Genomic DNA, 13,588 nt, shown 5'->3' on the forward strand with positions numbered 1-13,588 from the left:
GTAAGCAGGAGAGAAGCACAGAGCCAACCACCAGAGCAAGTCAGGCCTGAAGTCTCTCCAACACATCTGCAAGTCCTCCAAGCTGTGGCAAGTTCTGTTAATGCAAAATACATATCTCCTATCCAAGGAGAATTCTCATGTTCCTGTCATTTGGGAATACAGGGAGGGTTTAATGATGCATTTCGGCCAACGTTCTCAAGATGGATCTGCTGCAGTCTGTGTAAATCTGGGTCAGAAACATCTGCAGCAGTAGAGTCGCTGTGACTTACAGCTCAGTCAAAAACGCTGACCTCGGTGCAATGACAACAAAAAAGTGTCCGAAACATTTCAACATTTATTTCTGAATGGACAGCTGAAGTATAATGCATTCAAAAAGTGACTTTGCAGTTTTGAACATTAGAACCAAATTCAATAACTAAAAAAATGAACGGTAAACTTGTCGCACAGGAAATATCGCTATCTGGACTGTTGGGCTTTAGAAAACCATAATGGTAATCAAGTTATAATGAATCAAGAACGTAACTGCAACTAAATGGAGCTCTAAACCTATTACGTCAAAAAAGAAAAGCAACCATATGGTGAATGACCTCTGAGCCCCGTTGAGTTTTATGTAAAATTTCCTCAAACCTATAAAAGCTGGCCCATTTAAAAAAAAGAAGAAAAAAGCCCATTACAGATTGTACACGGTGCAAACAGTATTATATAATGATAATCCCACTGTGAAATTAGGGTGTGGAAAGCATTGTTGAAGCTTTCCTATCCACACCACATTTTAAAAGACAGACAGATAATTAAAATTCACTAAGCACTGCATCCTTTTTACCACCCCAGTACACTGAATATTAGCTCATCATTGCATCCAAAAGCATAAAAAAGTGGATTAGAAACTTGTGAGTCTGAATCTGGAGAGCCTGATTTAAGCGAGCTTACATCCACGACCATTCTTCCTGCTTTGGAAACCGATCGGAAAAAAATTCCAGCTGTTAACACTCTTATGCAACAACAACATTAACAACCGTCACGAAAGGGAAAATAAGCATCTTGTTGAATCAATGCTGGATGCCTCTTCAGCTGCTTTAAGAGCCTCTGATAGCGGATGCTCATAATGACAGCGTCAGCATTCTGCTGTGCTTAATCTGATAACAGACGAGACTAATAACGGTGAACAGGATGGTGGGGGGCTGTGACGAGCTGTAAACACTGGTATGGACTAAAAGCTGTTTTGCATTGATGTATTTTCTCTTGTAATTTGTATTAATTTTGGGAATGCAAATATTTTACAAATCAGTATTTGATTCTTTAGATAAGGTATTTGCCAGGTAAAACACACAAAATACTTGGCCGCTGCTTGCCAAATGCAAACTTTTTTTTGCTTTACTTTATCTCACATCATATACTTTATTTTTGTGACTGTCATGTATCCCAGGCGGGAATTTTAAGACGGGCACTGTGGTGGTATAGTGATTAGCATCGTTCCTCACACAAAGAAAGTCCTGGGTTTAAATCCTGCCAGCAAGTTGTTGTTTTTTTCTTGTGTGGTTAGCTCTCAAAGGCATGCATGGGTTAGGTTAATTGGCAATTCTAAATTGAGATGTAAATGGTTGGTGTTTTTCCCCCTCTGTGTTATCCTTGCGATAAACCAGTGACCCACCCAGGGTATACCCCATAGGATTTCCCCCGAATGACAAACAACTGATAAAACATAAAATGTCATGAGTGTTAATTTGAGCTACAGTTACAACTATGCGGCTACCAAATACAAAACAACGAGTTCCGTATTCACAGAACTCCCAGCATATTTAGTTTATTTCAATGAATTTAGGTTTAAGTGTTTTCATCCAGTATTTGCTTTAGTATAGAACTGCTCCGACTTGAAAGCTCAGTTTCTAGGTGGTCTGAAGTTCCAAGATTATGAAAGACCCCGCTACCGTGTCACTTCCTGTAAGAACTAAGACAAACCAAAAGGAAAACAGCAGCGTCGGCTTTCCCCCATGTCTACTGAAAAAAAAAAAGCAACAAACTGTCTAGCAGAGTAGACCAGCTGTTCTTTTATCATCTCATCTCCTCTTATCTTGCCTATATGTGGTAAAATATTGACACAAGTACAGGTTAAGCCAACCAAAAGGTAACTTACAATATTATTTTACTTGGTAATAATTTTCTATGTTGGAATCTGTGTTGTAATCCAACTGGAGTCAAGGAGATGATGTGATTATATTTGGCTCCATATAGCCAAATAAGGTGGTAAAGTTGCACAAAAATCTTGAAGAAGCAGGAAAACATCAAATACCTATCCACTCACTGATTTTAAACAAGTTAAACTCTTGGTCAGCTGTATGACATTTTCACATATTAAAGTATTCAAATAAGACAATGCATTTTTAAATGAATGAACCAAATGTGAAGAGGTTGTCGTGGTGCCTTGAAGCCACTGTTATGAATTAGCAGTACACAAACTAAACTGAAGTGAGGAAAATTACATTTGTTTCACTGATAACTCGCAAAAGCAAAAACGTAATACAAAGACTCCAACTCCATCTTTGGCATAAATGTGGAGGAGTTAAATGGAATTTGGTATGGGACATGATTGAAAACATCAGCCATGTGCAAAAAGCAAAACATCCTGTTGCCATATGTGTAAACTGGCCGTGGGAGAATCCAAGGCAGAGACAGAGTGTTTGATGAGTTTCAGTGTATATAATATTTTATAACTCGTTTGAGATAAAAAAAAAAAAGTAGTTGTAGCAGCTTTGGAGGTGGGATTCGGGAAAAGGGTGTCTTGGGTCTTGAGAGCTCTTTGCAAATGTAAAGCAAATTAGATCACAGGATCTGCAGGTAACGTCTTGATGCATGCTCAATCATCCAGGTAAGCAAATCCCCAAAAGTTGGTTCTATTATTCTGTTAATCTGGACGTATTGTTTTCCAGTGGGAGCTGACTGCAGGTTTCCCCAATCTTATAAACAGTACATTTGCATAATGACAGAAACTAGCAACACTGAAGGAACGACAGGCTGGGAGATCATTAATATGCAAATTCTCATGACCACTGATCAACAACTACAAATCAAAGCTGAAAAATGCTACATCCGGATGAACAGAATCAACTTTTGGGGATCTGCAGGTAAAACTTACAAACTTATGGTGTGTGTTTGTGTGTCTACAAACAGATAACACAACTTTGACCTGAATGGGATGTGTGACAGGAAAAAAGAATTTGCTGTCCAAAAGTCCAAAAAGAACAATAAATAAAGCAATAATAAATTTCAATAAAGCAAAATTCTTTTTGGTCAGCGACCACAAAAGCAAAAGCCACAGCTTTTTGGAGTGATGGGCTCTACACAGAAGAATCAAAGGATTGCTTGGCTACAATACATGTGTTTTTGTTGTTTTGCCTTAAGGCACAGTAGACCTACATAGATTTTTATGTTTTTATCTTTTATGTTAAGGAAGTAGAGCTAATGTGTAATTAAATGTACCATCTAAAAAAAACGGCAACGGCCATATGTTTGGTGAACATCAAAGAAGTCTTTTCATACTAGCTGTGAAGCACGGAAGTCTAAATGTTATGGTTTAGGGTGCCTTGCAGCCTCGTAGATAGAGGGCTGCTTGCAGTCCCTGAGTGAACTTTGAATTCATATAAAACATTACTTGAAGATAAATGTGAAGACATCTGTTTGAAGCCAAAATATCAATGGGGTAATAATCCTTAGCTCAGGAGTAAATCCACCAAGGATGTGCTTAAAAAAGAAGAAGAAACACAGGGTGGCCTAGTTAAAGAATCCCAGTGAAGTATTGTTTTTTGGAAGAACATTACATGCATCACTGTTTTTGTTGTTATCTTTAGGTACTGCGTCAAAGATGGTCAAAAGGGATATACTTTTTTTTTTTAATCAATCACTACTGATTAGAATAAAACACCAGCCTCATCAAAAAGAAAACTGCTCACATGAACATTAAGTTAAGTGACTGAAAGGCTGCCTCTCTACCGCCCTATGAAAGACCGGGATTATTTTCTCTGTTTTAATGCAGTGAATGGAATTTGCACCCATTATTGCTGAGTTTGAGACTTAAAATTCAGAAAACCAATAAATTCACCCTCTCTGCTTCAAAACAATCATGTGATGATTTGCCAATAACATAAAATTAGAAGGGAAAATGATTACCAGAGAGATCCTTTGGATTTAGCTTTGCCCTGTTTTTCAAAGAACTGACAGGCCTTTCACCACACACACACACACGCACGCACGCACGCACACACGCACACACACACACACACACACAAAACTGCAGAACTCATGCCTCTGCACTTAGATAACCAAGAAGCCTGTTATTTTCACCAACAGAGAAAACCAATTTAAATTATCAGCTTTCCTTCGGACAAATCAAATGAATATTTGCATGAGAACTGAAAAACAGAATATATCCAGACTTTAAAATACATTTTACCAGTATATACAATTCCAGACTCATACCAAAGAGACTTCCATTTCTCAAATGCATTAGATCCATAGTTGTTCCTACCCAGGTTACACAAGGACAATGCGATGCTCCTCCCTCCCAGCGATGTGTACTGTAAAGCCATCACAGCTGAAAAATGAGCCAAAGGCCCTGAGCACAGTTCACATTTTGCAATGGATTATGTCCTCTGATGTATTTTTGAAAATATGGTACAAATAATGTGACACTAACTTAAAGCAACAGACTTGATTGTATTAATTTGAGAAAATAGACATAATAGTTGTAGTTAATCAGATCCACACCCTCCAACGCTTTCTGTATAATTATTTAATATAACTAATAACTGTCATTGCACCAAAAAAAAAAAAAATGCATTGCAAACTATACAGGCCTAATCGCTGGCAGATGGAGTCAGGTCTGGTATCCATTATTTTGTGGAAAGAGCAACTTTCTGGGAGATTCCGCTGTTTTGACGTTGAAGGAATGTAAACAGTGTTGATTTCTACAGTTCTGGCTTCATTCGACACACAACAATCAAGCAAACAATAGAGACATAGGGCTTAATAAATCGAATAAAAATATATTTTTGACGTTAATATTTTCACCCTTGGACAGTTTCAGTTTTATGCTACAGTGGTTTAACGGAAAATCTGAGACATGAGCTCAAGTTCTTTTTTTGTGGTTTTTGTTAAAGCCAAGTCACAACTCTCCCAATAACTAGAGTACAAACATTTCATGGCAAGGATTAAAGTAATTATCCATTTAGGCTGAATGTGTCAAAATCAATTATTTAATACCAACTAAATAACAAGGCAGGAGTTTGTACACCTGGGACTCGCTATCTAAACAATTTGTATGGATAAAAACTATTTGTTTACATTTTCCCCCGACACACAAACGAAATGTGACGTAAGAATGTGCGGACTGCATGTGTTCTTTGAACCACGTGTACACATTTTCTTAAGAATGTCAAGCTTGATAAGATGCAGATGAAAAATTAGCTGAGACATATTACAAGAGTCTTCTTATTATGCCCAGGCTTTTGTTTGTATGTTGATAGGTGGTTGCTAGGCAACTTGATCTCATATTATATGCATACTTCAGGTTTTGTGGAAATACACTGCAAATTACTAATGTGAAATTAAAATCATACAGTGGTTTTATAAGATGATGTTGGTGCAAAAACAGTGCTACTGCCACTACTATTCTTTAATGTGGTTTCATTTGCCATAAATAGGAGTGCAAATTTCTCAAACTAAGTACAAGATCACTGGGATTTATAAAGAGGATCATGCATATACATGCTTTTCTAAAATCTGACATGTGCACATTTGCTTTTCTGCTTTCATGGTTGTCTGACTAAAACACAGAGTTTTAGTCATGAAACTACACACGGCACTTTGCCTCTGGTCTCTGGTATTTGCACTGTGCAAGATTTAGCAATCAAAGGCCTTAATGTGAAAGGATTTCTTTGAAGACAAAATCTTTTTAAATTGCAAAAATCAAAGAGGCACCACCTAAATCTCTAAACTGCAGGGCTGCTTGAAAACCTCTGTAGGTATTGTACTGGCAGTAACCACAGAGGACTTAAGGTGAAGCTTGGAACATTTGCAGAAAAGTCTACGTTAGCATTAAGCTAAGAAAAGATATGTAGAACTTCATAACAACAAGTCAAACCTAGGAATGGTTTGACATCTTAGCATACCAAAACTAAAGACAGGGATTAATATGAAAGCCAGATTTATAAACCGTTCCATGCTCGCAGGAAAACAACACGCTTGCAAAAATTACAATTCCCACATTTTATGAAAACGAGGATGTTTTTACAGCAGCTTTCTAATGTCCCTCCCCACAGTCAGAGCGGCAGCTCTCAGCTGATTTAACATGGAGCTAATGAGAGGGCCTGAGGAAGCTATTGCAAACCACAAATGCATGTGCAACGCTTGTTAACACATGAACACATGTATTTTTTTAAAGTATTATAGAGAATTTCTTCAGGCCTGGCTAGGACGGCATGGTTTAAAAACTTTAATTCCACTTCATAGAATATCTTAGTCATTAATGCTTAGACTTGAGAAGGTGACATTTTAATTATATCATATTTAAAAATAATGCAAATTACATGAGAAAGTCTGTGATATGTATAAGTTGATCTTGGGTTGTGAGCTGACCTATCTGATCTACCATGAACTCCTTTAGCCCCAAATGTTGACTTTGTTTTATCCCCTTTTCTTAAAGTTGAAAATATTAATTTCATGTAAATGGACACAAGTCAGCACAGATGAGACCACACTGATGATAAGCCATGAGACGCGACTCATCAATCTACACTGTGATCATTTCACAAACTGATGTGAGACTCTGTTACTCACTATAATTTAAATCCCCTCCAAATGAGTTAAATGATAAAATAAATAACACAATCAATAATGTTGAGTGAGGTTGTCTTTCAGCAATTAGGGCTGCTCACAACCAGCAAGTCTGAATATCTTGCATGAAAGCCAGTTCCTACAAGTGTAACACCACACAGCTGACAACTACCTGGCAGTAAAAGGTTGAGTGATTTAAATGAAAACAGACAAAACCCAACACTCGAGTCTCCCTGTAAACTGCTCTGGAATATTTTTGGCAAGATGGCATCTACATAGCACCTGAGACTCATTTCATCTGTTTCTCCAAGGCAACAACAGTATCTGATTACCATTTCAGGATTAGGAAACTGTAAGAATACAACAGAGCCAAGGGTTTTGTTTTATGTGAGCTTATCTAAACTGACAGAGAAGCATTCTCAGCTTTCAACATTGACATTTTTAAAATAAAAATACAATTAAAAAAAGACAGAATCTGTTTAGTTAGAGACAATTATGCTTCCTACTGCAATCCTCCTTTTAGAACGAATCAGTTTTGCCATTTACTGATCGTACGAGGATAACTGTTAACCTAACAGACACTTTTTGAAAATTTAGTTCACATTTGTTAGGGCTACTTGGAAAGCAATTTGGGATTCCATCTGCTAAACTTTGCCAATTTTGCCACAGGGGGTAACAACCAGCATTTTGGGGCATCCGGTGTAGCCATGACAGTCTATCAGATATCGGGTTCAAGACTGTTCTGGTAAAGGCCATTGCTTACAAAAGCAGCTGAAATGAGAAAATTGTTCCCACTTGTGTTCCACACACAGTTTACCTGCATACAACCAAAACCTGCTCAAACATGATGGAAACCATAATGTGTCCAATGCTCAAACTATTGTCCTTTGCATACAAATATTACACATTTGTGTGTGGATATTCATTTAGGGATTACTTGGGAAGTGGCCTGTGAAAACAGCTGTCAACTGAGATTTCACGCTCTGTCATCTAAAGTCTAACATTAACAACGCTTTGAGCACAAAACAATCAACACTATAGATTTCCCTTGATTTGGGTTGAGGATTGCATAATGCTAGGTATTATGATAACAATAACAAAGCAGTAATCAACCATTACTCAAAATCAAGAAGTGTGACTTGATGCTTTTATAGCGCTGTTACATTTATAGCTTTGAAAAAAACACCATCAATATCCACAAAGCTGAACACCTGTTATTGTATTTCTACGGTGAGAAGTCGTCACTCTCAGTCTCTCAAAACAGCTCAACTCCTACTGGGTTGCCAAGCAACTATGCTATCAAATACACCCGCTAAGTGCCAGATGTCGCTGTCTGACAATGATAAAAGCCTATTGGAGAAAGACTACTCACTGACCCCAGGGGCACAAGAATGGACAGTAGAGGTGGGAATCACCATACATCCCACGATACGATATTATCACAATACTCAATGCACGATACGATATTATTGCAATTTTTTAAAAATATTTTGCAATATTCAGATTCTGTACATAAAGGTAAACTTTATCAATATTCATTTTATCTAATAGCAAAGTCTCACACTCAGTCTCTCTCTCATTTCAGTCAGTTTTATTGTTGACAAACTGAACGGTTTGTATTACAACTTAACGTTTGTACGTTTGTAGTCCAACTTAACTGAATGCAACCATCTGGTACAATTATAGCTATTCTAAACTATGCAATTTGTGAAAACTATGCAGCCCATTCAGCAACTCAAGAATTTGAAAGTAAATTAAAACAAAATATAATTTTACATTAAATAAAAAAAGTTTTAAACTTAATTAAAATAAAACATGTCTTAAATTAAAATAAGTAAACTGTCATGTTTATTGCTGCCAAAAAAAAAAAAAAGTTAAACACATTTGGACAGTGAAGGAATGTCAGGATTCTTGCTCAGAAAAAGGAGCTGATCTGAAGTCAGAGCATGTTCCAGTCCACAAAAACTTTTTTTGTAACAAAATATCAATTTCTGCTGTCCCTGTATCGATACATTATTAGCAAACAAAATATCACAATACTACACAGTATCGAATTTTTCCCCCACCCCTAATGGACAGCACAGAAAATTTTCAGAACAACCTTAAAGCACCTTTAAAAAATAAATACTATTAAAAATATATATCTATCCATAAACACCTAGACTATTTCTACATCATATTAACAGCTAGATTTATTTACACTCAAGCATCCTGGGTAGTAGGGTCAACCAGTCCAGTATCAAGCTGTTCTCGATAACATGTCTGCGTTATGACCTCCCTTGTGTGAATACTGCCAAGTGATTACACAATGCTGTACATTCCTGGTGCCTGGTATCTACTGTGTTAGATCCCCCATGGAGCATAGGGAGTTATTCTCATTTAACAGGCTGAGAGCTCCTCTGTAAACAATACACTGGACGGTTAAGAAATCACTTGACATGTCCTGTTCATCAGCATTGCAACCATAGAACAGCACATTTTGTCCTTGTATAGATGCAGAAAATCCTTAGATGCATGCATGCAACAATTCTTCAAATTTTCTGTGTTATCTAGGCTAATGCAATCAATCAGAATAGTGTGCGCATTATTAAACAGTTCCCCCAGCTATTCTCTTTTGTTCATGCAATGATTATTCTGGCAAAGGGAAAAACCAGATAGAAAAAATGCCCTTATTAAATTAAAAAAAAAAAAAAAAAAAAAGTTTTCCCCCCAATCAAGGCAAGTGGAGAAAAGGCAGGCTGTACTGGATGTTGAATGAGGAGAGAGAACAGCAAGCCAAAACCCAAGGTTCTCTATAGATAAACAATGAAAGCTCTAGGGGGAGTGGTTAAGGGCTGGGTGGGGTGCGCGTGCGTGCACATTTATGCGAGTGTGGTGAGCGCACATGAGCGCAGGATAAGTCGGGGGTGCCCCACATGAAACATTTCTAAAATAGCAACCGCAAACCAGACAGAATGTAAATCTGCACTTTGAAAAGAGTTGAAGAAAGAGAGGTTTGAGGGACGAAGAAAAACAGGTATTCATTTCAGCCCATTTACAGTTCCAGGAGCATAGAATTGGGTCACAGCACTCCAGCTCCACTCGGACTGTTGAAATAAGACTCCTGGTTTTATTTTCTTGAGTAATGAATTACAGGTTTTTCCACCGACTGAAGCTCAATTATATTACAGCTCCTGAAAGCCTCATCATGCCCAGGATGAAGGAATTCAACGCGTAAGCAAAGTCGAATAGAATTGTTTAATTGTATCAGCATGTTTCAGTAAAATCTGCAAAAACCAGGAGAAAACAGGAGAGAGGAAATGTGGCAAACTGCAACCAGGCAATAGCCAGTCAAGAGTAAACCCAGCAGGCAAATTAACTTAATCATTTATACTGCTGAACTGTATTTGCTGATGTGTGTTTGAATACAATAAATGATTCAGTGATTAAAGTGCTCTAAAAATGCAATGTACACATATTCTTTCAGTGCACGTCTTCTTTTTAATAAGTCAGGCAATCTTTGCTACACAGAACATATCGTGTAGTGTTTAGTGGTGCATTTTCAAACATGAAACATACAGTATTGCCTGTATACTCCTCTCCATATCTGGCGATTTACAATTTTAGTGTCATGAATTCTTCTTAAAAAAGGATTTTTGATCATTTCTTACAATCTTTCCATTTACAGCCTAAAAATTCTCCAACTTCTTAGAAAATGCAAAGAAGAAAACTCATGAAAGTATTTAATAATTATAAACTGCTCAATGTAGCATTGCCTGCCAGCTTAATTGATTATTTTTTTCTGGTTAAAAATCATCATTAATTGCCCTTTTAACAAACTGTTGTTGGGACAACAGCCAGCACCCATCCCATCCTTCTCCATTATTTTTGCAGTGTGACAGTACATAAAAAGTATTTATATGAACAAAAATGGTCATCCCAGTTCTTCCATCAGTTGATCACTGGGGATTTAAACTCTCTCATAAGTCAAACTTCAATCATACTGAACTCTTTTTAGGTCTAATAAGGCAAAACCGATTCCAATGGAGAGAAGAGTACATCTACTCTGCTGGCACATTTACAAGTATAACACATTTTTATTGAATTACATTCAAAATCTGTTTTAAAGATCACAATAGCTCTGAATAACAGATGAAAAACTCATCAGAGCAAAAAAAGGATTTTTTACATTCAGACATATGGGATTTTCCTTCTCTTGCGCTGGCCCTGCACATATTTTCCATTCATGACTGAAAATTTTGGACTGTGTAAGGCTTCTCCATCTTTACTTTCACTTTAGACTAGGTAAATATTGTGGTGCTTAATGGCTAGCAATTCAGTCCCTGGCTCCTCCACATCGTGAGATGCCCTTAGCAAGATGCTGAACTGAAGTTGCTCCCGACAGCAGGTGAGATCTTTGGACGCCACCGCTGTGCAATTTTGGGTGGACAAGTGAGGCAAAGTGTTGCAAACAGCTAATGTCATGCCCTACATTATCAAAGTTCAGTTATTTTAAATGAATCATGCAGCTAAACTATAGAGTTTCTGATGTGTGATTTGCCTGCGTTTGGTTGGGTTTGAAGGTTAAAGTGAGGATCGTGTCTTAGTATGAGATAAAGACTTGGGGAAAGCCCAACAACTCTACAGTGGATGTGATGGAAGCTGCAACAACAGAGCACTGTTTGAATACTCAAGAGGGAGCAATAAAAGGGGAGAACAAGAGAAAGCCTGCAGCACATTCCCCAAAAGACACTCACTTCCTGCCTGTGAGTCTTACCCAGCATCCAGGAGGAAGAGGAGGTTAAGCGCCCGCCCACACACACACACACACACACACACACACACACACACACACACAGACACACAAACCTACACCTCATCATATAGGTATAGAAACAAGCCAATAAATGTCTATTTAGAATTTCTACACTGCTTAAAAATAAAATGTTTTCATTCCGTCCCACAAATTCAAAAATTCTGAACTAGTACCAGTATCTTCAGATCCCCTAGTGTCTAAAATAACTTTATTATAATGCTGAAAATAATTGAAAATTCTCTCAGTGTCATATGCAGCGGTTTTTCCATTTAGAAATAAACCTAACCAATAGTGTGTGGTTTAGAAGCAGGAAAAAAATTAGTTCAGTGACGAAAATGATTCACTTAGTCTAATTGTAGGCTGCTGTCGCAGTTACTCAGCAAACATGTTGTTAGGATGTGTATACACAGTGGCTCACCAGGAGCCGAAATTCACTCACAAACACAGCTAAACTCTAATCATTAGTAGTCTAAATGATCCAGAGCTCTTACAGTTGAGCCATGCATATTAGAGCACATAGGTAATACATGTGTGAAAACTCACGGAAAATCATGTTGCACTTACAGATGCACTCAATTTTGATAATTGGAGTTGGAAACAAATGTTACCTCTTTCCCACACTTGCCCCCAATTTCTTAGTTTCGTGAGTTTGAATAGCGATGTAATAGGCACAAAAGTTCTCTTACACTGTTCCCTGCCCACACAAGACCATCCCTCTGTTAATGTCTCCAAGCCATTAACTTGGGAGTTCTATTTGCGGGTGCCAAGAGTACAACAGTAAATCCAGATAGCTGTTAGGGTGAGATTTTGTTGTCACTTTACACGCTATTTACTGATCTAAGCCCAGGAACCTGTGTCCCTGCCAATGCGAGAGACAGTAAATTTGTAATTGAAAAGCAGTTAATAATTTCCATTTTCTCCTGAAGCAAACTGTGCCAGAACAGGGGGATAGTAAAATGCCGCTGATTCGAACAGCAGGTTAAGTGTGTATCATGGGATTCTGTTTCAGTGCAAAGTCGTGGAGACATGCTGGTGACTCACCAACATCTTTTAATGGGCACAGAGGGCTACTGGGTCACTTTTACTCACCAGAATTTATGCAACCCCTGACTAAAGGGTTGATGTCCTTCTCTGACCCCTTACCTGTATGTTCTGAATCAAGCTAGGTTTCTTACTGAGAAATCATTTGGAAGCCAATAAAAGCAAATGCACTTATAAAGCTACAGATGGTTATATCCCATACCGGTGAATAAAATGCTTGGAGTTGAAACAATAGATTAAATGTACCGTATGAAAGCTTACTATATATATTATTCATTGCTATTTCAGACTGGAATCTTTGAATTAAACATGACGAATATTTAACCACATGGTACGCAGGCAAGTGGTCATCTCTCATCTGCCTCAAATCCCCCCATCAGTTTCCCTGAAGATTAGTTGTGAATGCAGTTTCCAAGCAGTACTGTAAAAGTTTCCCATGTCTTTAAAGAAATCAAATAAAATGTATGCCTGCTGCTTACATATAATCTGTATTTTAACAAAGCAAAAATGCAAACAGTGCAGGAACATTACCTGAATCTGGCAAAAAACAGAAGAAGAAAAGCTATAGCTGTTTTAGGAATAGATCATTGCATGATTTGACCCACAGCTCTTTCTCTGGGGTCAAAAACACTTCATTTTCCAAGAAAGAGAAGCCAGAGATACCTCACAGACAATAAAACACTGGGTAAAAATACACTGGAGCTTCCATAAAATGATTTCACTATGCTCTAAAACTCTGGCCTACAGAACATGATGTACCACATCAAAATCTACAGTCTATCCAATCAAAACACAGCCAGATGTTAGAATGCTCTGACCAAACGGGATGACGATAAAGGGGATGTGAATTTACACCTACTGAGCAAATAAATAAATAATAATAATTTAAAATAAATGAGAATATATGATCATGTAGGTTTAAAC

General features: G+C 37.6%; 1 protein-coding gene across 1 annotated transcript in view; it reads right to left on the minus strand.

The window, feature by feature from the left end:
* The window catches only part of bicc1a (BicC family RNA binding protein 1a), a 57,853-nt gene that overhangs the window by 41,825 nt on the left and 2,440 nt on the right, over window positions 1-13,588 (minus strand). The window lies entirely within an intron of this gene.

Source organism: Neolamprologus multifasciatus, chromosome 13, assembly GCF_963576455.1.
Source record: "Neolamprologus multifasciatus chromosome 13, fNeoMul1.2, whole genome shotgun sequence".
In the NCBI taxonomy this organism is placed as follows: Eukaryota; Metazoa; Chordata; class Actinopteri; order Cichliformes; family Cichlidae; genus Neolamprologus; species Neolamprologus multifasciatus.